We start from the raw sequence: 24,465 nt of genomic DNA, 5'->3' as shown, positions 1-24,465 counted from the left end.
GAAATGCACAAACAACAACACAAGCAAAGAAAAATCTACTTATTATGTTTGCTGAAAAAAAATCTGGTTTGATTAAAGAGTGACTATTTTTTGGAGAATAAGAACTTTAGGCTTCCTATTGTTTTCTAGAAATGAGAGGAGAAAAATCCCAAACTATTTATCTAAGCCAAAAATAACAGATGCCCCGAATAATATGCAGTATACATTTGATATACTAAAAAAAATACATCATTTGTAAACAAATATTTTTTTCCCGTTTAGTAACATACCACAAAACGACCTGTAAGGAAGATCAATCATTGGTGTGCTAGATCTTAGAAAACTTACTTTCATTATGGAGGAAATTGTCACGATGTTGTACTGAATACTGCTTTGTTAATCTTAAAAGATTATTACATGTGATCTGTATTGTAGGACATTTATAACCGCAGGCCACAAACTTTCTGGCAAACTTCAGATACTTAAGTTCCTTTTCCAAATCTGAACTTTCAGTAATATTATTTTTATTGGTTACTCAAGTACTGGAAACTTTATTAAATAAAACTAAAACCGTATAAAAGAAAAGGTATACAGTTAAAAAAAATTATATATTGACTATTGTGACAACGGAATGATTGCAAAAAAAAAAAAGGAGCACACAAACATTCTTTTCCCGGAAAGTGGATGCTAGTTCAATGAAATTGACATTTTTATTGTCCAAGCACTTTTTTTTTTTTTTTTTTTTTTTTTTTTTGCGGTACGCGGGCTTCTCACTGTTGTGACCTCTCCCGTTGTGGAGCACAGGCTCCGGACGCGCAGGCTCAGCGGCCACGGCTCACGGGCCCAGCTGCTCCGCGGCATGTGGGATCTTCCCAGCCCGGGGCACGAACCTGTGTCCCCTGCATCGGCACACCCTCAACCACTGCGCCACCAGGGAAGTCCTGTCCAAGTACTTTTAAGATCACAATGTCTTAAAGTAAAACTAACTAAATAAAAATCTTAGCATTCCATCTTAGTTAAAAGTTCAGTGACTAAAACCAATATGAAAAATGAACATATTTATGTTCTTTTACTTTTCCGAAGTACCCAATGTGTTTTCTTTTAATGTTATGATATTAAATTGACAGAAAAATTCATTTATTTCGAAGGATACTCTAACATGAAAGTCTTTTGCTGTTCTCTAACGAAAGAAATAATCTTTCCTACTATGTACACCTAATTGTAACATAAACACAGAAGTCCTCTGAAATGTTTATTTATTTGTTCTGACTTATATTTTAAATTACAGTCATTCAAGATTACTAGGTTTCTATAAAATCCAAATTCAGAAGACTGAGGTTTTATAGGCAATTAGTTTAGTTACAAAATTGTCATCTCCCATAAAACAACATACTTAGCAAATAAAAAATCAGAGTAATGTTTTCTAATCATTTTGTTAAAAATGAATTAAAATAAATTAAGAGTATGACAAACCAAAACATCAGCCAAACCAAATTCCAGTCTTAACTGTTGAAACGTCGTAATTTTCCACTACCTGATAGGATTGTCAATTCTCACTGCTCTTGTGCAAATCTATTTTTATACACATTTTTAAATTTCAAAACCATTCCTTCTTATTATGTTGGCATTTACACTTCATTTTTATACTAATCTTGCATTTTTAAGTACCGTAATGGTAAAGGATAAACATAATGTCTAAATTACAGAAACTAAAAATATGAGTTAAAAGCATACTGAGTGCCAATAAATGACAGCAATGTAAATGAAATCCAAATGAACCTTTGAAAACATAAGGAAAAAGCTATCTCTCTTAATGCACAGGATTCTTTTAGTGCATAATCCATGAGTTCTTTAATATACACAGCAACTGGGCACTGTGGGAGGTGGCTGGCCGAGGTATCATGTCATGACCACCTTCCTTGGTGCAAAAGAGGAGTGACTGCTTAGGGCCACGAGGGGGCAGGGAAGACAAGATTCCAGCCTTCAATTCTACCAGTTTGTCCCCAGCATTATTTACAAAGTGTGTGTTTTCATCCTACACTCGCCATCCTTTTTGTAGTCCAAAGGTTTTTTTTTTTTTTCCCTCCTCTTTTGAAGGGCCTCAAAATTCAGATCAAGAGCACCATCAGTTTTCCTATAACATTCATGTAGAAGTGTGTTCCAATTCAATTCATATATTAAGGAACAATTTGAGTGTCACATAAATCCTGCATTTGTTTATGCATGATCCCGTCCACGAGAAAGTCTAGGTGAGTGCAGAAACTGCACCTTGATGATGCAGCCCCTAGGAGCACACAGATCACACACCTGCACACTCTCAAACGTCCACCAGCTACTTCAGTTCATTGCCTGCTTCACGAAACACACCCATCCACATGCAGTGATACAACTTTTTCTAATTTCACAACTCCCTACTTCCAACAGTTCCCAATAATTCACAAGCTGAAACCCTTCCAATTCCATTTCCACAAGCAAACTGCAGGGCTTTCTCAACGCAGAGAGTATATGTAGTATTTTTGTATTTTCTAACCATTTAATATGTGTGAAACTGCGCTACCACTTTCACTAGGTTCCTATCTTTATTTTTATGTGTTACTAATGAGGTTTTTTAGTGCTGTGCCCCTAAACCCATTTTCCACAAAAGCCCCATGCTTTCATTGTCAAATTTTGCACAGAGAGGCGATTTTTAGGAAGATACAGATACTGTATCTTCAGATACTGTTATAGCAAAAGTGACTGTACTACTAAATTATGAACTAACATACCTCTGTGCTACTAAAAATGCATTCGAAGCTTTACTAGACAAGGTGTTATTCAAAAAACCCTTGCCAGAGATTTTATGCTCTTCATGACCGAAAGGGAAAAGTTGAAAAGATATGGTTTTATATAAATTTGTGCTTCTAGAGGAATCCTTACAAAGAAGGGATAAAATTCAGGTCTTGATATAAAATACCCTTATGGTCACAGAACAAACTAATTCCCTTCTTTCTGACTCACTGTGGCATAGGAGGAGGTCCAAACTTTTCTAAATATGAGATCAAGTATTCGCCTCCACCTAACTCTTACTTCCAGACTTCTGTCTGTGATGGTTTAATGTGTAGGTTTAGACCAGTGGTTTTCAACTGGGAATGAGTTTTATCTCCCATGGGACATTTGGAAATGTCTGGTAATATATACATTATTGAAGTACAGCTGATTTACAACGTTGTGTTAATTTCTGCTATACAGCAAATTGACTTAGTTATGCATATATACACATTCCTTTTTATATTCTTTTCCATTATGGTTTATCCCAGGACACTGACTGTAGTTCCCTGTGCTATACAGTAGGACCTTGCTGTCCATCCATTGTCTGGTAATATATTTGAATGTTACAACTGGGGCTGGTATGTAGTGGGTAGAGGCCAGGATGCTGCCCAACATCTTGCAATGTGCAGGAAAGTTTTCCACATGAAAGAAGTGTACAGCCCCCAATATCAACAGCGCTGAGGTTGATAAGCCCTGCGTTAGACCACCATAGCCCTCTAACAATGAACTCTACCAAATAAGCCACACTTATTATTTCTTTGTGTTCCTGTTCTTCTCTAGAGACAACAGAAGCAGCCATTGAGACCACTGGTCCATGAATCAGACTACTTAGGTGTGAATCCCAGCTCTTCCTCTCACTAGCTAGGTGACCTTAGGCAAGTTACTGTGACTGTCCATGCCCCAACTGCCTCAATTAGGTAACAGTAGCTATGTCACAGGTTGTTACTTTATTTGTTCAGAACTGTTCTGGGCACCTGGGGATGGCAGTTAATAAAACATAAAAATCACTGTCCTCATGGAACTTACTGTCTAGTGGGGATGTTAAGAGTAAAGAGTATAAACATGGCCTGGAAAGGACAAGCCCTCGATAACTGTTACTTACTTTTTTTATGCACTACAGGACTTTGAGCATATGTTGTCGTCATCAGACTACTGTTCAGTCACCTGTTTAAACCGTAACAGTTCATATTAACATGTACCCCCAAAACTGTTTAAAAACACATGTTATCCCACTACTCAGTATTTATTGTAAAAGAATAAATTTGTGATTGCTCTTGGCGTTCATGCTTCTGGTCAAGATACCCCTAATATGTCCAAAAACAAAAAATAGAGGAGAAAAGTAATTCTAATATAAAAGCTCCAGAGCAAGAGTAGCTATGCTTTTTTTGTTTTGTTTTGTTTTTTGCGGTCCGCGGGCCTCTCACTGTTGCGGCCTCTCCCGTTGCGGAGCACAGGCTCCGGACGCGCAGGCTGAGCGGCCATGGCTCACGGGCCCAGCTGCTCCGCGGCATGTGGGATCTTCCCAGACCAGGGCAGGAACCCATGTCCCCTGCATCGGCAGGCGGACTCTCAACCACTGCGCCACCAGGGGAGTCCAAGAGTAGCTATGTTTTTAAGGCAGTATTCGAGAAGGTTTTTAAATAGTAACAGACAACACTTAAAAAACAAAAAAGGCTTCTGCTCTTCCAGAGTTCAGGACTGAAGGAAATTCGTCATATTCAACAGCTGAATCTGAGGATCATGCTCTATCAAAGGCCCAGATAAAGGATTGAATCGATGCCATTTTTAGAAAAGGTTATCAAGAAATGGACACGTTGCAACACAAATTGCTTGTTCTTTGGCACTATGCCCTCTTCACTATTTATTACTAGACATTTAATCATTTACTAAAACTAGAAAATCAAATGAAAGACCTCCTTAATTCCAGCCTTTATGGAACTATTCCATTCAATAATAATTTGGTTTTAAAAGATATTAAGATGAATAAATCAGTGTGTGTATAAAATGGTATATTTCCACCAAATTATATAAAAAACAAATTAAAAATGACATATCTACTGGAGATGGAACAGAAATTCATTACTCCCTTATTCTTTTTCAGATCTTATCTGTGAAGTGAACAATGCATCATGGAGGTAACTGTACCAGAAAACCTGGGCAAAGGTGTGCTGTTTAAGCAGTTCTGAGCTTTACATCAAAAGGGAATAAGCTGATAAACTACATGGCTCCTATAACCTATTTATGGAAACAAAATTTAGTGGGTTAGAGTCAACTCTAAGCGGCAGGTTCTGTTATATGAAGAGTAACTGAGACTGTGGGGCAGCGCTCTGAAAATCAGGGATGATGGGTGTCCATTTCCAGGCTTGCCGAAGGAAGACATTTTTTGGTTCAGTCCACGTTGCTAGTCTGCTCTCAGCAGGAGAGCAGAGGGAGGATTCCAACCAACGACGTCCCTAAGGAAACAACTCCCATACACTAAAAAGATGCATAAAATGCACATTTCAAATATAAACCCCAATAAAATTACAGGTTTAGAAAGAGAGGAAAAAAGATGTCTGCTAATATGGTGTTTAAATTTTTTAGTATAATGATGAAAGTCAGGAACACCGACTTCAGTAACACTGAAGGAACTGTTTCACTCTTAATGGAGTGTTATTTCAAACTACGCAAGGTCAAAGATGAAGTATTTATTAACACAACTGACTATGAACTGACACATGAAATCTGGTTATAAAACTCCTGTCATCCAACAATAAGGCCAAACCTTTACAACTTCTGTTGAGCGTAAATGTAAATTTTATATCAAATATTTATAAATAGGTAAAATACCCTCACAAGTTTTTTAAAACATCAGGATTTGTCTGATTTTTTCAAAAATGAATATAGTACTGAGAGTACTAGATCGAAAAATTAAAATGAAAAATTAGAGCAATGCTGCATATAATGAATCAGTACAGCACATGGTATTATATTCTTTGAACCAAGCATGGAAAGGCGCTATTCCTGATTTAAAGATAAGAACATTTGAGATTTCAAGGAGATATTATTCATGACTGCATAATATATGGCAACACTGATTGGCTCGTCCTGTTTAGTTAGGCATCTGCATAGTCCCAAACTGGCTGCTGTGGTCCCAAACATCACATGCAGAACATAGAGTCCAGAGGTGAAAGTAAAGTCTCTGCTTACATATTCCTTTTCAAGAAATTTCCCAAGAGCTCCCTGGCCATCCTTGTCCAGGCTCTCATTAGCCAGACATATGCGTCTACGTCTAATTCAATCAATGGTAAGTGAACTCACACCATTCAAGATTCACAATTTTGTCTGTGGCTCACAGAGAGGAAAGTGAATAAAATGAGGTTATATTATAATAGCAAGGAAGAAGGAGAAGGGAAAGGCTATTAGCTAAGGAAACATTTCATTTTTCTTAGAGAAAGCAACTCACATAGGTTTTCAAAGAAAATACTGGTACTAGCATATTCAAAACTAGATTTTCCTGTTCTTTCTGATAAAAGAGGAAAATGCTTTACCAGGTTATTCTTTTGTGAAGCTTTGGGAAGGTAAAGAGGGTGATTTAAGCTGAACTTTAGAAACTCTAGAGGTTTTATTTACACCCTCAGGAAAAAAGTTTTTTCCTTTGCATTGTTTTAATTAATTAATTTCAAACTTGAAATTAATTGACATATAACATTATATTAGTCTCAGGTATAGAAGATAATGAGTCAGTATTTGAATATATTGTGAAATGATCACAGTAAGTCTAGTTAATAGTTAACATCAGTCACCATACAGTTACAAAAATTTTTTTCCTGTGATAATAACTTTTAAGATCTTAGCAACTTTCAAATATGCAAAATAGTATTATTAACTATAGTCACTATGCTGTACATTATACCCCCATGACTTATTTAACACTGGAAGTTTGTACCTTTTGACCTCCTTCACCCATTTCACCCTCCTTACCCTTTCCCCTGCCTCTGTAACCATCCATCTGTTTTCTGTTATCTATAAGCTCTCTCTCCCTTTTTAAAGATTCTACACATAAGTAAGATCATAGAGTATTTGTCTTTCTCTGTCTGACTTGTTTCACTTAGCATCATGCCCTCAAGGTCCATCCCTGTTGTTGCAAATGGAAAGACTGCCTTCCTTTTTAATGGCTGAATAATATTCCATCATGTGCATATGTACATGTATGTGTATGTACACACTACATCTTCTTTATCCATTCATCCACTGATGGACACTTAGGTTGTTTCCATATCTTGGCTATTGTAAATAATGCTGCAGTGAATGTGGGAGGTGGGGGGCAGTGCAGATAGCTTTTTGAGTTAGTGTTTTTGTTTCCTTTGGATAAATACCCAGAAGTGGAATTGCTGGATCAACATGGGAGTTCTATTTTTAATTTTTTGAGGACACTCCATATTGTTTTCCACAGTGGCTGCACCAATTTACATTCCTGGTTCCCTTTTCTCCACATCATCACCAACTCTCGTTATCTCTTATATTTCTGATGGCAGCCAATGTAACAGGTGTGAGGTGATAGCTCACTGTGGCTTTGATTTGCATTTCCCTGATGATTAGTATTGTTGAGCACATTTTCATGTACCTGTTGGCCATCTGTATGTCTTCTTTGGAAAAATGTCTATTTAGACCCTCTGCCCAGTTTTTTTAACTGGATTTTTTTTTTTTTTTTTTTGCTATTGAGTTGTATGAGTTCTTTATATATTTGAGATTATTACTCCTTATCAGATACATGATTTGCAAATATCTTCTCCTATTAGGTAGGTTGCCTTTTCATTTTGTTGATTGTTTCCTTTGTTGTGCAGAGGCTTTTTAGTTTGATGCAGTCCCACTTGTTTATTTTTGCTTTTGTTGCCTTTGCATTTGGTGTTAGGAAAATTTTTTTAATGTTTTGGCCATTAATAACTATATACTGGCTACTTCTTAGTACTGCAATTCTCCCCGGGAGTACTTGTTTTTGTGTGTTTTTTTTTTTTTAATACCTTTGCTTCACGAGTAACACCAATGACCGCTTTACTACAAAATCCACTCTGTTTTTTAATTTAAGAAATAAATATTGAAATTGCTAGTAACATTGTCAATAACAGCCAATAATTCTTCTGAGTAATACATTAGACAAAGCAAGGTTTATTAGGTAGTGTTTTATATGTGTATCCATGGCAAGAAGGTTGAAAATTTATCCACTATGCACAAACAAAATATGTTATTTTAGAAAACTCTGTCCCACAGAAGAGATTTTGGTTGTCTCTTATTAAATTCAGCTGCAAACCCATTTGTATGATTTGCTCAGAATCATGTATTTCCCTTATGGGAGAGAAAGGAGGATTTAATTTAGTCTAAGAAAAATAGGATATCATAGTGGTTTGGCAATTCTTTTTGCAACCCTGGTAGAGAAGCCACCATCATGACTTGGACTTTTACAAGGGCCCAACCCACACAAGCTGCCACATACCCACAATGTGGACTGGAGCAAGGCAGAGAGATGTGGGGATTATGGAAGCGACTGTATTTCTCAAATTTAGGTAGAAAACCAGACAGCAAACAGCTCAGATGTTCACTGACAACTCTTCAAGATCCTTCCACTCAAACCAAAAAGAATATTGTACATTCTCAATTTGGCCTTGGTTTCATTACACTATCAGACAATTATACTTTTCAACTTATTTTAAAATTGAAGAGTTTTGCAAACTATTACATATAGAATGGATAAACAACAAGGTCATATTGTATAACACAGGGAACTATAATCAATATCCTGTGATAAAACATAATGGAGAAGAATATATATACATATATGTGTGTATAACTGAATCACTGTGCTGTACAGCAGAAATTAACAACACTGTAAATCAATTATACTTCAGTTAAGAAAAAGAAAAAAGTTGAACAACTTTTATCAATAGAAATCGTAACGCTGCATGTTACCCTCTGAGACTCAGTCTCAAATTAGGTTTAAAAAACATGTTTGTAGCAGTGATTTAGTTATTAAATATTATTTTTATTTTCTAGTTATGAATTCCACAATTGGTTCTATGGTGGTCCAGGGTAAATTTTAAAATATTGTTAAATGTAAAGTTGATTAATGTCCTATGCAGATAACTATTTAAATTCATTTTCCTTTAAATAAAAAGGAGAAAAATGTTATGTTAAAATCTGACTACCACAATGACTGACTCTGCAATTTATTTATTTATTTATTTATTTATTTGCGGTACGCGGGCCTCTCACTGCTGTGGCCTCTCCCGTTGCGGAGCGCAGGCTCAGCGGCCATGGCTCACGGGCCCAGCCGCTCTGTGGCATGTGGGATCTTCCCGGACCGGGGCACGAACCCGTGTCCCCTGCATCGGCAGGCAGACTCTCAACCACTGCGCCACCAGGGAAGCCCTGCAATTTATTTTTAAACTGGAGTATGGAAAATTATGCCTACAATTAAAAGCAGTGTCTTAAGAACAAAAGAAAACACTAAAAGTGCCATGCCTTTTCTTGAGAGAAACTGAATTCTTGAGCCTTAGTTTTGTGGAGAAATAACCATTGAGTCAGCAATCTAAAAGACTGTAATTTTTTTTCTTTGCAAAACATGTAAAGTATATATTTCCTTTCCCCACATTTAGTTCTAAATGCCATTTGCCTTTAACGTAGAGCTAACTGCTTCCAGACATCCTGCTCAAACCTCAGTGATTCATTTACCCACATCTACAAATTCTCCCTACACTCTTAACCCTTCATAATCTATCCTCTCTCCTCTCATCATTCAGGAAATGGATTGGCTCAGATTTCTTGGGGGAAATGAAGGACTGAACAGGTGTGAGGGCCTCGATGATCCTCGCTCCCAACAATAAACATTAAAATCATCACCTAAATAGTAATCACCACGTGAAGTCACACTCAGTGCTGCTCACACACTCCTTCTGTCGCACCCTACACTGGAAACCTGACCATCTATCCTCACACAGACCCTCTGAGGTCTGCATTACTATCTTCACTTTACGCGTGAATAAACTGAGGCTCACAGCATTTACGAAGGTGTCTGTCAGAAGTCACATGGAGACGTGGTCCCCAAGGTTTCAGTTGTGCCCTGTTTAGTCCCCCTTCCCCCCCTTTCAACAGCTGCCCCTTCCTTGACTCATCTCAGCCAGTGGGACTTCTACATTCTGTCCTACATCTTCTCCCAATGTAACAAACACAGCACAACACAACACAATCCTTTCCTTGGAGGTCCTTCCCTCTTGCATAGACCATGGACGTGTATCCTCCCTCTTCTCCTTTCTGTCTCATTGCTTAGCATCACCCCAAGACTATTTCTATCTGAAGCACAGTAATGAAACCCGTTCTGATTCCAACTTAATTTTAAACCCAGTATTTCTTTTCCATCTTCTTATTTTCTAAGGCTTTGCAATCATTTCCCACGCTTAGCTGCTCAGACAACATTATCACAACATAATTGTAAATGTAACCTCACATTTGATTATCGGTCCCAAAGAATTTAAGTACGAATAATAACAGTAAAGAATGGGCTTTACAGAATCACCCAACAGGAACAGAAAACTTGCTTTTTCCGCTGGGAAAACAGGAGTATGATGCAACGCTGCAAGAGTACAAAGCTGAAATTATTATTATAGACTAGGAACAAAATAAAGAAAAAAATAAAAAATTCAAAAAATGAGACATAAATTCATCTGTTTTAGTTTTTTGTATTTACAGATAATTTCTAAATCATCTTCTGAAAAAATCTTCCTGAATAAAACCAATATGCTCATTTAGAATCTACAAAATAAATTTTACAATAGATTTTAAATAATTTTGGAAGTAGTGTAAGAATAATTCAATTAACACCATGCTAGTTACGAACAAAATGTACCCAGCACGTTAATAACTGTTATCCATCCTGAGTGTTATGGGACAGCTACACTTTAGATCACTTAATAAATTACATTATACACAAAAATGCTTAAAATAATTTAGATAATTCTCTCACTTGGAAGCCATATAAGTGATTCTTAAGAAGCTTTTAAATGGGAAGGTTAAATGACACTTTATGGTTAAAACAGAAAAATGGCTCTTAGAATGTACAAGCTAATCCACCAGAGTAATTTTCTGTCAAGCACTCAAGAATCAAGTGACATTTCTGGATGCTACCCAGAAATTACCCTATGCAAGTAGACAGCTAATGGCATCTCCATCACTGCCTTAGTCTAGGCTCTTATGTCTCCAAGGCTCTTAACGTCCAAATCCAATTCATTTTAATCAGGATATCTCCCTTTTAGACCATCCTCACTGAGCCTCAACTTCTTTCTGTAAAACAGGAACCAAAACCAAAACCACAACAAACTTTACTCCATGGGGCTTTGTAAAGGATCAAGTACCTGGTAGCACCACCATCCATTACCTAATAAAGCCCTCACTAAACAGTAGCTAAACTTGAATGTGCAGGCAGAGTTAGCTTTCCTGAAAAGAAGTAAGATTATGTCACACCCTTGCTTTAAAAAGTTGCTGGCTCTCTGACCTATCTTTAATGTGAAGTTCAAGTAATCTAAGGTTAAAGCTTACTATTGAATGATCTATGTAAGAAGTCCTTGTAAAACCACACAACAGAGTAAAAATGACCACAGGGTGTATTTTAGAGGTTTCAAAGAATACTTATTTGAAAAATTACAGTCACTTGTATTAAAAAAACTATTAATTACAAAAATCTAATGGAGTTTTAAAATAAAACTAAGCAGAACTCCAACTTGGAAACATGTCAGTAGTCAGAAATATTCTTGGCATTTAAAAGCAATAATGTGGCATTAAAATATATATATAACCTAGAATTTCATTAATTCAGACAACTCTGCCAGTCCCTAATGAATGCTAATTAGTAATGTTTTATTGTAACATGCATTAAATGTAAGTTTACTATACCACTGGGAAGGAAGCAAACAACAAATTAGAAAAAGAGGAATTTCAACACCATCTCTTTTGCTTTTGTGGGTGGTTATACACTACTTCAAAAAGTTAACCTAATTCTAACCTACACTTAAATAACCACACAGTTGCAAAAAAGATCCAATTATTTTATTGTAGATGAAACATTCTTCCCAACAGAATCAAGCTGACACACTGAACAGCTCAATTCAAATAGAAAAAAAAAAAAATCAGTCATCATTGAATTTTACTATCCTTCATTGCATAGTTTTTAATCATTTTAATATTGCATGAGCTTTATCTAAACAACCACTTCAAGAACAAAAAGGGAGTTACTAATAAGTCAAATGATACCTTTATGCAACAAAAAGATTTTGTTAAAAAACAGTACTTTCTTTCAAAATGGCTGTGTTTTTGTGTAACTTATATACGTTCATTCATTCAATATGAGACAGGCACTGATGATACACAGCCTTACCAATGTTATACATAAACAAACAGGAGGAGTAATATAACCAAAAACAAAACACAAAGGGGAGGCAGATTAGGGACTGATCTTGCTTAGAAAGGGGAAGAGCACGGAAGGTGGCACAGAAGTGGCTGCCATTTGAATTGAGCCTCCATGAATCAGCAAGAATATTCGGATGTGGCCAGAGTTTAGCACAGATTGAAGGGATGCGGGCACAGAAATGGGGCTGAAAATCTAAGCTTTGAGTGAAAATATATTTACATATAAAAATTTTATTATATAAGTTTTGAAGCAATGTATTTGCTCCATTCTTAGGTTCTCTGTCACTTCAATTTCAAAGGAATATATATATTTTTAACTCTGAAAAGGTCCAAATAATAATGCACTTATGTGACACACACAGCACTTTAACTAAGGCTCAGTTTAGTCAGCAAATCATTATCCCCAAGTACTGAGAGATTTCTCACTTACAGATGAGGTAGGAGTTGGACAGAAATCTGACTCAGAATACCAGGGCAGGGCCCACTTCCCACGGCAGAGACCGAGACACAGTGAGCAAAGCCGGCAATGAACTCCAATGGCCACTGTAGGCCGCTGCGATGGCCGCATTCTACTCTGGAGACACTTCCTTCGAACAGAATGCAAGGCCACGGCATGCTATTAGTTGCTTAGATAACTAGTAGGTGTTCATCATCCCAGAAAAGATGAAATCTCTCTAATACAGGATCAAGATATTCTCCTCACTCATTTCACTTGCTTCATCAATTCACTTATTCATGCTCAAATATTCATTAAGCATCTATTAAGCACAAGGTTTTGTACTGTCCCTACTAGGAAACAAAAATATAGCTCAAGACTATAACGGGCTTAAAGAATTACTATTCCATCTGAGTTTACTAATTAAGCTAAATTTCAAACTTGAAGAATACGGCAATTATATTTTACCATCAGGCTTCAGTTTTGGTGGAAAGAGTTCCTCAAAGCACACCTTATTCACTAGAAAACAGACAAGCACTTTATCCCCAGTGCTTTAGACTTGAGTCAGACTGTTAAGTCAATTTCAGGTTATCCCTCCTCCCCCCTCAACAAGCTCTGCTCATCCTCCCTTCTTTTTTGTTTTGCCAGACTTAATTTCCTGTTCATACAAAAAAGTTTAAGGAGCTTGTCTTCACTTGAACTTTAATAGCGTTTAGGCCAATGACCTCTGATGTCATAATGCTTCAAAAACATCTTTGTTTAGAGTGTATGCTGAATATATACCAATTCATCATGACTACAGTAACTTACTGATTAAGTTTAAAATACAGGCTATTTTAAAACCATGTTAAAATATTTTAGGTAGATTTGAGATAAATTTTACAGGGAATAAAAATATTAATGAATTCTCTATATACTTTCTAGCTCTCAGCAGAATTTTCAGCTGAAAATTCTGCAGCTTATGGGAAAAATTGTGGATCTTGAATTAAGACTGTCAAGTAAAATAAAATAAAGTTGAAACCCTACTTCTATAACCTGTGCTTCTAAATATAGAAGAAATACAATGTATTAGGAGTCATAATAAGGCAATTATTGATATCTTCGCACATTTGCATATAAACGACTGATTTAGATCACTTCCTTTCAGTACCTATCTTACTCACTTAAAAAATATGTACAAATAGTCTTATTCTTTAATTGCTTCAGAAAATTCATGTGAAAATATTTACATTTATTAAGAATTTTCGTATTGTCTTTTCTTCAACTAGACTTACACGTAAAAAGTGCCTGTTCTTTAAGAGAAAACTTTATTGGAAAATTCCTCTAAAAGACCTTGAAATCACAAGGCTGCTACTGAACCTGCAAGAAAAGAATTATGCCAGAAATGACAAAGCATAAGGCTTTAAAGGCTTCAGTTTATACTATATAGTATGAAATTAAAATTAAAATATCATTCATCCACTCAAAATGAAGGGGAAAAAAAACCCAAAATAGCCACACACACACACACACACACACACACACAAAACTTACCCAACATAGCCTACTTCTTAAACTAATGATTTCAAAACAACTAAATCAATTCATATAGTGCAATTCAAAGAGACATGAATTAAAATTGCTAATAAGAAATCTTTAAAGGCATGTTGCCGGCCTTTACAATCAAAGGCAGTAGTAATTTAATTACTTTAAATGCCAAAATATCGTCTATAATAATCTCCTGCCGTTATATTGCTCTTAAATTTTAGGTAAATGAGGATTCCTATTTTGAGGATCTTACTTTGTGAATTCCTATTTTGAATCACATTACCAGATAATTAAAGAATTAAATAACTAGCAGCTTCAGCTGTTAATTAATTTAGACTAGTAACATACTTTTTAATAAAAGTATTATATAATGAGTACTGTTTGCATCTCCTCCAAAGGAACTTCTGAGAATTATTCATTTGGCTCTAGTGGAGGGGGAAAAAGAAAAAATCAAGCCTCTCCTCTGAAGAAGTTAAAACAATAAACAAAAATCTTTAGGCTTTCAAGCAATTTGCAACTACTGTGCATGTATGCAACTTCAAGTTACGGAGAGACCAAAAGGAAGATTACATCTTAAAATCCTCAAGTCATTTGAAAAGCCTAACAATGCACTTACATTTCTACAAGAATACAATACTTCAGTTATAGAAACCGCAGTTATAGAAATATTTATAATATGTATGATTTATAATCTTTGCACTGGGTACTGTGCCTGGCACTAGGGCTACAAAGATTACTTATCAGAGGATCATTAACTGAGAAAAAAGGACTACCACTCATCTAGCCATCAGCTATTTATTATTATACATGAAAGTAACAAGGATTACTCACCAGCCTCCATCAAAATCACATTCGTAAACAGACATTCAACTACAGGCAAAAGGGGATACTGGAATAAAAATCACACTCCACTGCTTTGTCTTTGAGCTGCTCCCAAATGAGCGCTGTGAGGACTGAGCACTCAGGAAATGCACTGTGGCTGCCGGCCAGCCTGCCACTCTGCCAGTCTGACACCAGACTGACGTCACGCACCAGTATGTCATTGCAGCTGCAAACTGAGGCAGCTTCTCCAGAGGAGTTTGTTGTGATTATGCATGCCTTCCAGCCATGAGAGTAAAATATGATTTCAATTCCCTTAAAGTTGGCACATAGCACAGGGTGAAGTACCAGCATATGTGGCTGCAAACAGCTCGTGAAGAATGTTCTGGGAGGAATTTTAAATAACCTTAGCTCTTCACAGATATTTTCTGTTAAAACTGTAAGCAAACCTATTTAAACGATTCCTTTAAAAACATTTTTTTTGTTGCTATTGTTTCCAAAGTTGATTCATACTTATTTCAAAAAATTCTGCCAATAAAAGGTATAAAGAAAGCTAAAATTGCCTGCAGTCCCACCACCTAAAAATGATAATAATAATGATAATAATTAATCACTTATTATGTCAAGCACTTTACAAACTCATCTGAGCCTCAGAACCCAAAGATGTAGGTTCTGTAATGATCTCCCTTTTCCTGAAGAGACTGAGGCACAGAGTAGTTAGGGAACTTGCCTCTGGTCACAATGCTAGTAAGTGACTTTGCAAGACTTCAAAACCCATACATCTGATCACTAAGTTATACCAACTAGCAGTAAAGATAACAGCTGTTAACATTTTGGTGAACATTCTTTTAGACCAGAGTTTGTGTGTATATAAACACATATTTATTCCATATAAGGAAATCAAACTATATATGTTGTTTTACAACCCGCTTTTTAAATTCAACAATATGCCATGGGCAGCTTTCCATGTCAGTAACTACATCCCTAACTTTTCTTTTTTGATGGCCGCACATCACAATTCCCCAAACCTGATTCCTACTGGACACTTAAATTTTTTCTTATAAATAGTGCTTAATGTATATCACGGTCTAGACACCTTTGTACTTTTCTGTATTTAGCTGTGTAGGATAATTCTTAGAAGTGGGATGGACAGGTCAAAGCATGTGCATGTTTTCAATATCCGCATGCTCCGCCCTCCAAAAAGAGGTAACAATTTATATTTATACCTCAGTGCATTAGATTTCTCCTTTCCCGCATACTGGGTATTGACAATTACTTTCCTCTGCAAATCTAACAGAAAATACGGTTATAATTGTGTGTGTGTTTTATTTATTTATTATTATTATCTTAAAAATTTATTTCATTTATTTATTTTTGGCTGCGTTGGGTCTTTGTTGCTGCACGTGGGCTTTCTCTAGTTGTGCTGAGCGGAAGCTACTCTTCATTGCAGTGCGCGGGCTTCTCATTGCGGTGGCTCCTGTTGTTGCAGAGCATGGGCTCTAGGTGCCCGGGCTTCAGGAGTTGTGGCTCGCAGGCTCTAGAGCACAGGCTCAGTAGTTGTGGCGCACGGGCTTAGCTGCTCTGCGACATGTGGGATCTTCCCAGACGGGGGCTCGAGCCCATGTCCCCTGCATTGGCAGGCGGATTCTTAACCACTGTGCCACCAGGAAAGTCCTGTGTGTGTGTTTTAATTGCAAGTGAGGTTAAACCTTTCTTCATATGCTTATTCACACAGGAGGCAGTCTACCTAATGGCCACAAGCACGTAGGCTCTGGAGTCAGAAGACTCCAAGTTCAAGCCCAGCTCTTCTTCTCAATAGTTTTCTGACCACAGGCAAGTTACTTAGCCTCTCCATGCTTCAATTTCCTTACATGGAAAATAAAAATAACACTTTAATCCTCATGGGATTTTTGTGAGAATTAAATGAGAAAAACCATGTAAGAAATTGGAAAAGTGCCTACCACATAACAGGTGTTTGATTAAATGTTAACTCATATTTAATGACCGACTATATTTCTTCTGCATTTCATGCCCTTCAACCAAAATGGTGACTCTTAACAAGAGTACGGACAAACCATTTTACAAAACGTACTGGAAATATCCTGTTAGAATGCTAATGACATAAAAATGTGCAGATACATCAAAGTAAGTTGTCTTACAACTAAATTTAGCATGTAACATAACTGGAGCCGAAACACTCCTTTCATAGGAAACTGCTATAACAAAAATTTAAAATAGCATTCCAAGTTGAGAAAACAAAATTGTTTCATCATGTAGCTTGAAATATAGACAAGCAAGCCGACACAGTTTGCTATAACCAGAAGGGTTTGCATATGTTTTAGAAAAGTAATCAGTCATTCATGGATCTGTCCTATTTTTTTTTTTTCAAAGTGAAGGTTTTCCTAGCCTCAATTAGTCTCTGTTTAAACTTCTCACACTAAAAAGGAAAACAAAACCCATTCTTGAAAACGTCAAAGAGAAGTCAACAAAATAACTTTTGCTATAGTTCTAAAAGCAAAGGACAGCCCCTTTTAAATGACACAAATCATAACAATGTTTAAGCAGAATATTTGAAGGTTAAAATGTAGTAAGCCTATTATATCTACCCCAAACCAATGTGACCTTGTGTTATGTAAGTCTTCAACTGTTCACACCATCAGGATAGTTTTAACAAAACACTTTTAAAATGAACTAAGAAGGAAGTTGTATGTTATTCTAGCAGATCTGGTTTAGGTGCAGTCACTGTTGTATATGCTATAAAATTATCCCATCTGAAGGCAAACATTTCTGTAATAAAATGGCAGCATAATATGTTTGCAGAATCACAGTGGCATGGTGGTTCTGTATATGGCTGCCAGGAGAAAAACAATAATGGAGCAGCAGAGATCTGTAAAGAGACTCTGAAAGATTACCAGGGTTACCGAGAACTAACAAGTCGACCAGTGTTTGGTTTATGAAATTACTAGTACCCTGCACTATTTCTCAAGGACCTGGGAGGCTCAGGTCCTTCCACCCACCACCCACGGTTTACAGGATCTCCACAGGTAAAACAGTGTGGTTGAGCAAGGAACATAAAAGAGGGAATAAGATAAGGCCCCTCCTCTCAAGGTCAGAACAGTCTGGAATTGACAGTTTAATAGGGAAGACAGAGCTATAAACAGATCATTATAACATAACCTGATTTGCAGAGCACAGAAGAGGAAGTGGCTAAATGCCTGGGGGAGGCTGGAAAAGACTGAACAACGTACAGTAAATGACAGCTGACCTACTTCAAGAGGAGATTGCAGTTAGAGGCAGCAGTAGTTGTGAAAGCACAAATTTAAGATGTAATCTAAATTTTACACCTACGAAAGGTGCCCAATTAACAGAGAAACTATTCATTTAAGGAAAAAAAAAAAAAAAGCATACCAACAGGACAATTCTTACAGGTGCCTCGTGAGATTCTGCCCTGCTTTCCCCAAAGTCAGGGATGGCTAGTTTGGCTTTTTTGATTCTGCCCAAACAACATTTTTAGGAAAGGAAGCTGAGGTAGATCGTGGATGTCTGCCGCATTACTCTGTCAGAGCTAATGAACTTCTTTAAATCAGTAGAGAATACTAAATCTCAATTAATCCTGATTCTCTTTCCATGAATCTCTACACTACAGGGCAGGAACCATGCTTTGTTAAAAAGCCACAGAAAAAAAGTCCAGTGAGGGCCTCCAAAACATGTGCCACCAAACAATGTGCTTCAGGACATTCTTTAGGGCTCTTGGTGATAATGACTGAGGATGCAGTTGTGGTAACTGTCATTTTTCCATTCTTGGTTACTTCGCTTCTCAGTGGCATTTAAAACTCTTGCCCACTCAGTTCTTAAAAATGCCACCACTGACCCTGAATTATGTGACCTGGTTCCCCAGCCTTCACTTTGCAAAACAGGCATGAATCCAAACGACTCAATCCAGCACCCAACTGTCTCTATAATTTGGTGCCCATTTACTCATCACTAATACCCAAAGCGGAAGCTCTTTTAATGGGTGAGAAACAGATCCACCGATGTCTTTTCCATACTGTGTCTCACAGTGCTGGATGACACAAAGTGCTCAAATGTCCCATCACTTGATTACTGATTTTTATCTTCGAGGTCACTTAATTAATGCAGATCTTTCAGGTTAGAAAAATATTAGTGCAACGAGAAGGCCACAACCACATATTTCGGAGGTGTGTTTCTTCTGACACTACCAGGCAATTAACTTTGGCACAATCTACCTGGAGATAGCGTCAGGGCCCACAGGCTCAGCTCCACAAACTGTCCCCCCAGCCCCATCCCAGCCCCACCCAACTTTAGATACCACTCGCTATAAATGGAGGTTCCTACAGCCCCCTTCTCAGGTGTGACTGATTAGTTTGAGTGGCTCACAGAACTCACAGAGTTACTTACTTTTACCAGTTTATTATAAAGAATATTATAAAGGATACAGATAAATAGCCAGATGGAGAGGTACACAGGTACATACTTTACAAAGGTAAAGTAAGAATACGGCTAGACTCCTTTTCCTTTCTCCCAAATTTCCAAATTAATTCGTCTTGGCATATCAACCACCATATCTTCATGACTTAAAAAAGAAACATCAAGGTATCAATTTACAAAAGGAAATTAAAAATACAGTCGTCCCTCAGTATCTGTGGGGTTTTGGTTCCAAGACCCTCATCCCTCAGATACCAAAAGTCATGGACGCTCAAGTCCCTCATCTAAAATGACACAGTATTTGCATATAACCTACACGCACAGCCCCTAGCATACTTTACACCATCTCCAGATTACTTATAATACCTGATACACTGTAAATGGTATGTAAATAGGCAAATTCAAGCTTTGCTCTTTGGAACCTTTTGGAATTTTTGCCCTAAATATTTTTGATCCAGTTAGTAGAATCAGTGGATGCAGAACCCTTGGATACAAAGGACTGGCTATAATTCACAACTACGGTGTCTCACATCCTCATTATCTTCTGTTAAAAGGTGGCAATCAGGTAAAGAGTAAATCTGTCAACTCACAGAAATCAAACACTCACACCCAACGATAGCCTGAGAGACAATCCAAATGTCCCATGAACTTAGTGCACGGACAGGTAACCGCTACATCAACTGAAGTTCAGCACAGAAACCAACTCAACACCACTAAGGAAGACAATCACGGTGAGCACTGGAGTCATCCTCACTTGACTCTGATGTAACAGTTCAGATATTCTCCATTCACTACACAAAAATGTTCAAGGGTTGTTCCACACTACCAGCTGGGTTTTCTACTAGTGCTAAAATTTCATAACACAGCAAACCCTTGGAAAAAGTAATTGGAAGAGCTGAATGATTTAAGAATCAGATTAATCCACAAACACCTGCTTAGGAAGGAACCAATTATAATGAAAAAGTCCTTCATACCACTAGAGTCTTCTTCCCCAGGGAGTGGTAGCTACTAAATATACTTGCTTACTAACAGGACAAGGAACCTTCTAATTTGAAAATATCCAGTTCTCAGGTCATTGATGACCAAGCTGGCCCTTAAAGGCCAGTTTAATAAGATACTGACTCGGCCATCATATAATCCCTTTAATTTATTTCTTCCAATCCTTTTTTTTTTTTTTTTTTTTTTTGTGGTACGCGGGCCTCTCACTGTTGTGGCCTCTCCCGTTGCGAAGCACAGGCTCCGGACGCGCAGACTTAACGGCCATGGCTCACGGGCTCAACCGCTCCGCGGCATGTGGGATCTTCCCGGACCGGGGCACGAACCCGTGTCCCCTGCATCAGCAGGCGGACTCTCAACCACTGAGCCACCAGGGAAGCCTTCTTCCAATCCTTTTAAAATTCTTTCCACTTCTTGTGTGAGATTGCTAGCCATGACTTCCTCCTTGCGAACTCTGTCATAATTTGTGTATCTCACCAATTTACACCTTTGGTCCAGCTCAAATGTCACCTCCTTGGAGAGATTTCCCCCAATTTCCCTCACTCAGGTAGCTGCAGTAATACATATCACAAACAGTTAGCATGACCAACAAAATGTGCAGTCATACACACCTATATCTCAAAGGATCTGTCAGTAAAGATGTTTGTCAACTAGTCTGAAAAATAAATAGAACATATATACTCACAGAAAGTGGACTAACTCTAATAAGCTTACACATCTATAAAACCAAATACAAACCAAAGTAAGAGATAAAATCTAAAAGGCAGCAATGATGTGGGCATTAAAACCGATCATCTTTCTTCCCTTTCACGACTAGCAAATGACATCTCAACTTCGGAGCTACAGGTGAAATGTCTGGTTATGTTTATACCTCCTTTGAATATCTAAACTCCCAAACTATCTCTGGGTGCTTTTCACTTGATAGGGAAAGAAATGGATTCTGAGTAGTCAATTTTTTGATAGGCTCTGGCATCTTTACCTATATTTTAACTGCAACCATTTCAATTCTAGAAAAATTCCAGGTAAAAGTGTATGTGCACAACAAGTAACGTCTGAAAACTTTGCTAATTTTGTACTTTAACGTCCAATGGTAACTAATAAAAAATTAGATTTGGAAATAATAAAAGATAATCTTAAATTCTAACATAATAAAGAAATTCAGACTCCAGAACACATTGATGAATATGAAATAATATATCAACAACCAAGGAAAACAGATACAAATTTACACCTAATTTCCTTGACTAGGTCCTAACTTCAACTCTGGATGAATATACATTTTTGAACAATAGTTTGTGACTTACACCCTACCTGTATATAAACTGATTTTCATTCTGAAAGAAATTATAAAATCTAACTGGTTTTCTACAGAGCCTGATTTACCAACAAAACATCTATTATTCAAGTACTAAATAGATTCTATACTTATACCGTCTGCCTGGAAGATACATGGCCTATTTTTGATGCGGGAATAGAATCAAACATATGACAGTGTCACCGGTTTCATTATCATCAAAAAACAGGCCTCAAAGAAACTTATTATAATGGTGCTTTGTGTGTCGGCTTCATTTAGTCAATAGAAGTACTTCTTACTCTTTTGAAAGGAGGCAAGAGAACATGCATGTTTTTTAAAGGTTTTACTACCGCAGAACAGGATGTAGTATGTTATGGAGACCCATAATTGAGACATAGCCTCGGGACCAAAGAGACATTTATATCTACAAATGACTGCACGAAAGGTCCTCATAAGTCATCCCTTTCTCTTCATGACATTATATAACAGACACAATCGGGTGGTTTTGTGGCAACAACTTCAAGACCGTCTGCCTGCCAAGGCCAAGTTCGAGGTATGAGTATTCTCCCTTACAAAACAAAACAGGTTTTAATGTACTACACTTCTACACTCACATTTCTGGCACTGGAGGAGTAATTTCTTTGTTTTTACACCTCATTTGCACAAATTCCTTGGCCTACAAGTTTTTTCTGCTTTTAAGTGAAAATATCTTACATTAGAAGTTTATTAGAAATGTTACACATACTGCTGTCCAGTGTTGAAAAGAAAAATTAAACAAACCTGGGTTGAGATTTAATTTCCTTGGCTACTATTAACAGATTTTTAAAATTCATTCAACGAACATTTATTGAAGATATTGCTTCTTCTGCAGAAGAAGCATTTGCTTTGGCTCCTGTGGGAGAACTAAAAAAAGAAAGAAAAAGAAATGAAATGTCCAAACTAGTTGTGGGTAAATAACTACATAAATAAAAAAACAAGTAAGAGTATGAGATGCTATAGCATAAATGGATTCTGGAACCAGACTGCCTAGGTCAGAAGCTTAGGTGAGGCCTTAGGAAAACTACTGTACCTCTTCTGTGCCTCAGCTCTTCACCTCTAAAACGGATATAACAGCAGCACCATCCTCATAGGACTGTTATAAGGATTAGATGAATACAAACATTAAAGCCCCTATAACAGTATTTGACACATAATTAGAGCTCATTAAGCAATAACAATTACTATTCTGAAAGACATGTGGATCAAAAATGCGGAGACAAATGTAAATGGCCTTTGAGCATAAACCCACAGAGGATGGGTGGAATCTGAGATAATAAGGCCAAACACCAGTGAGAAGCAGCAAAACTCCTGCAGAGTTAAGGGTTACTACTTCCAAACCCTACTGCCACTCCCCAGAGTTGCACCCATGCCTTCTACAGACTTTGAGTATATAAACCATCTAATTCCTCTTTATGCCTAAAAATTTGAGTTCGATTTCCATAACAAAAGAGTCCTGAGTTAAGACAATGTATTTAGGAAAAAGTAAAGTGGTTTACAAGGTATACAAAACAGAACAGGAAAGAAATAAAACAAAAAAAACCCGCTTTCCTCAAATTATACAATATTTGCCATGTCTAAACAAAGCCGCTAAATAAACAGTGCAGAGAGAACAAAGGACAAATTCAAGAATGGTACTTTCACATGTATTTCATATCTTTGACAGTCAATGTCTCGGTATCAATTTAGCTTCTGAAATGTGAAATTCAAATACTTTTTTATTACCAGCAAAAAAGGGCAGCAGTATTTAGAGTTCTAAAGCACTGAGAAATTTAGACATTTATCCTAGGTCAGTGATTCCTAAACTCAAATACCGGTTGCCTCATAATCATGGGAGAACTGGCTTAAAATACACACTACCAAACCAAACCTCAGGAGATTCTGATTCAGCAGGTTTAGTTTGGGCATTACATTCTAGGCCACAAAACTACTTTCAGGCACAAACAGGCTGAGGAGCTGATATGTATGTGTGAACAAAACTAGTCCTACTTGTTTCTTCCCTTAGGTAAAACCCATCTTTATTTATAATTTATATGATGGAGGATAATAGTTACCTCAATGGTAAATGAAAGGCGTTTAAAGAAAATGTCTCAGCCTATAAAATGTCCTGAATTTTTACTTATAAAAAAAATTTTTTTTAACCTATAAAGTTTCCTGAATTTTACATGTGGGAATTATGAAGTATATTGTTTTTTTCACATTTTAACAAAACATTTTCTATCTATCTTCTGGTATGAGTTAGGATGCTTTCAGTAACAGAATGATCAATTAAAAAGTGTCTCAGACAATGAAGAATTTAGCATCTCAAATGGCAAGAAGAGGCAGGGCAGTCTCTGGGTTGACTAACTCAGAAGCTCAGTAATGTCAGGGCGCTTGGGCGGGGCTCCTCTGTGAATCCCTTACTTTTCTCTCACAGTTCCACTGTTGCCCCTGCAGCTCCAAGTATCATGTTCTTATGGTAAAGAAGGGAATGAATTCCTGTCTTACGTTTCTTTTTTTTAAGAAAATGAAGAAAGCCTTCACAGTTCTTCAGCTTAAACCAATTACCTATGGCATAAGGCATAGGACTAACTCCCTAAGAATAATTATGATCTATACCCTGGGGCTTAGGAGGCTCACCTTCCCAGAACACACGGAGGAAACAACCACTAGAACAAAGTCTGGACTCTTTCCAACAGCAAGAAAGTTG

At 37.1% G+C, this 24,465-nt stretch overlaps 1 protein-coding gene across 3 annotated transcripts in view; it reads right to left on the bottom strand.

Annotated features, from left to right (window-relative positions):
• Positions 1–24,465, bottom strand: part of PLEKHA5 (pleckstrin homology domain containing A5) — a 242,566-nt gene that overhangs the window by 94,380 nt on the left and 123,721 nt on the right. The gene's annotated exons all lie outside the window — the stretch shown is intronic.

Source organism: Grampus griseus (assembly GCF_964374135.1).
Source record: "Grampus griseus genome assembly, chromosome: 11".
Lineage (NCBI taxonomy): Eukaryota > Metazoa > Chordata > Mammalia > Artiodactyla > Delphinidae > Grampus > Grampus griseus.
Note: the sequence above shows the minus strand (reverse complement) of the source record. Positions and strands in the feature narration are given on the sequence as shown.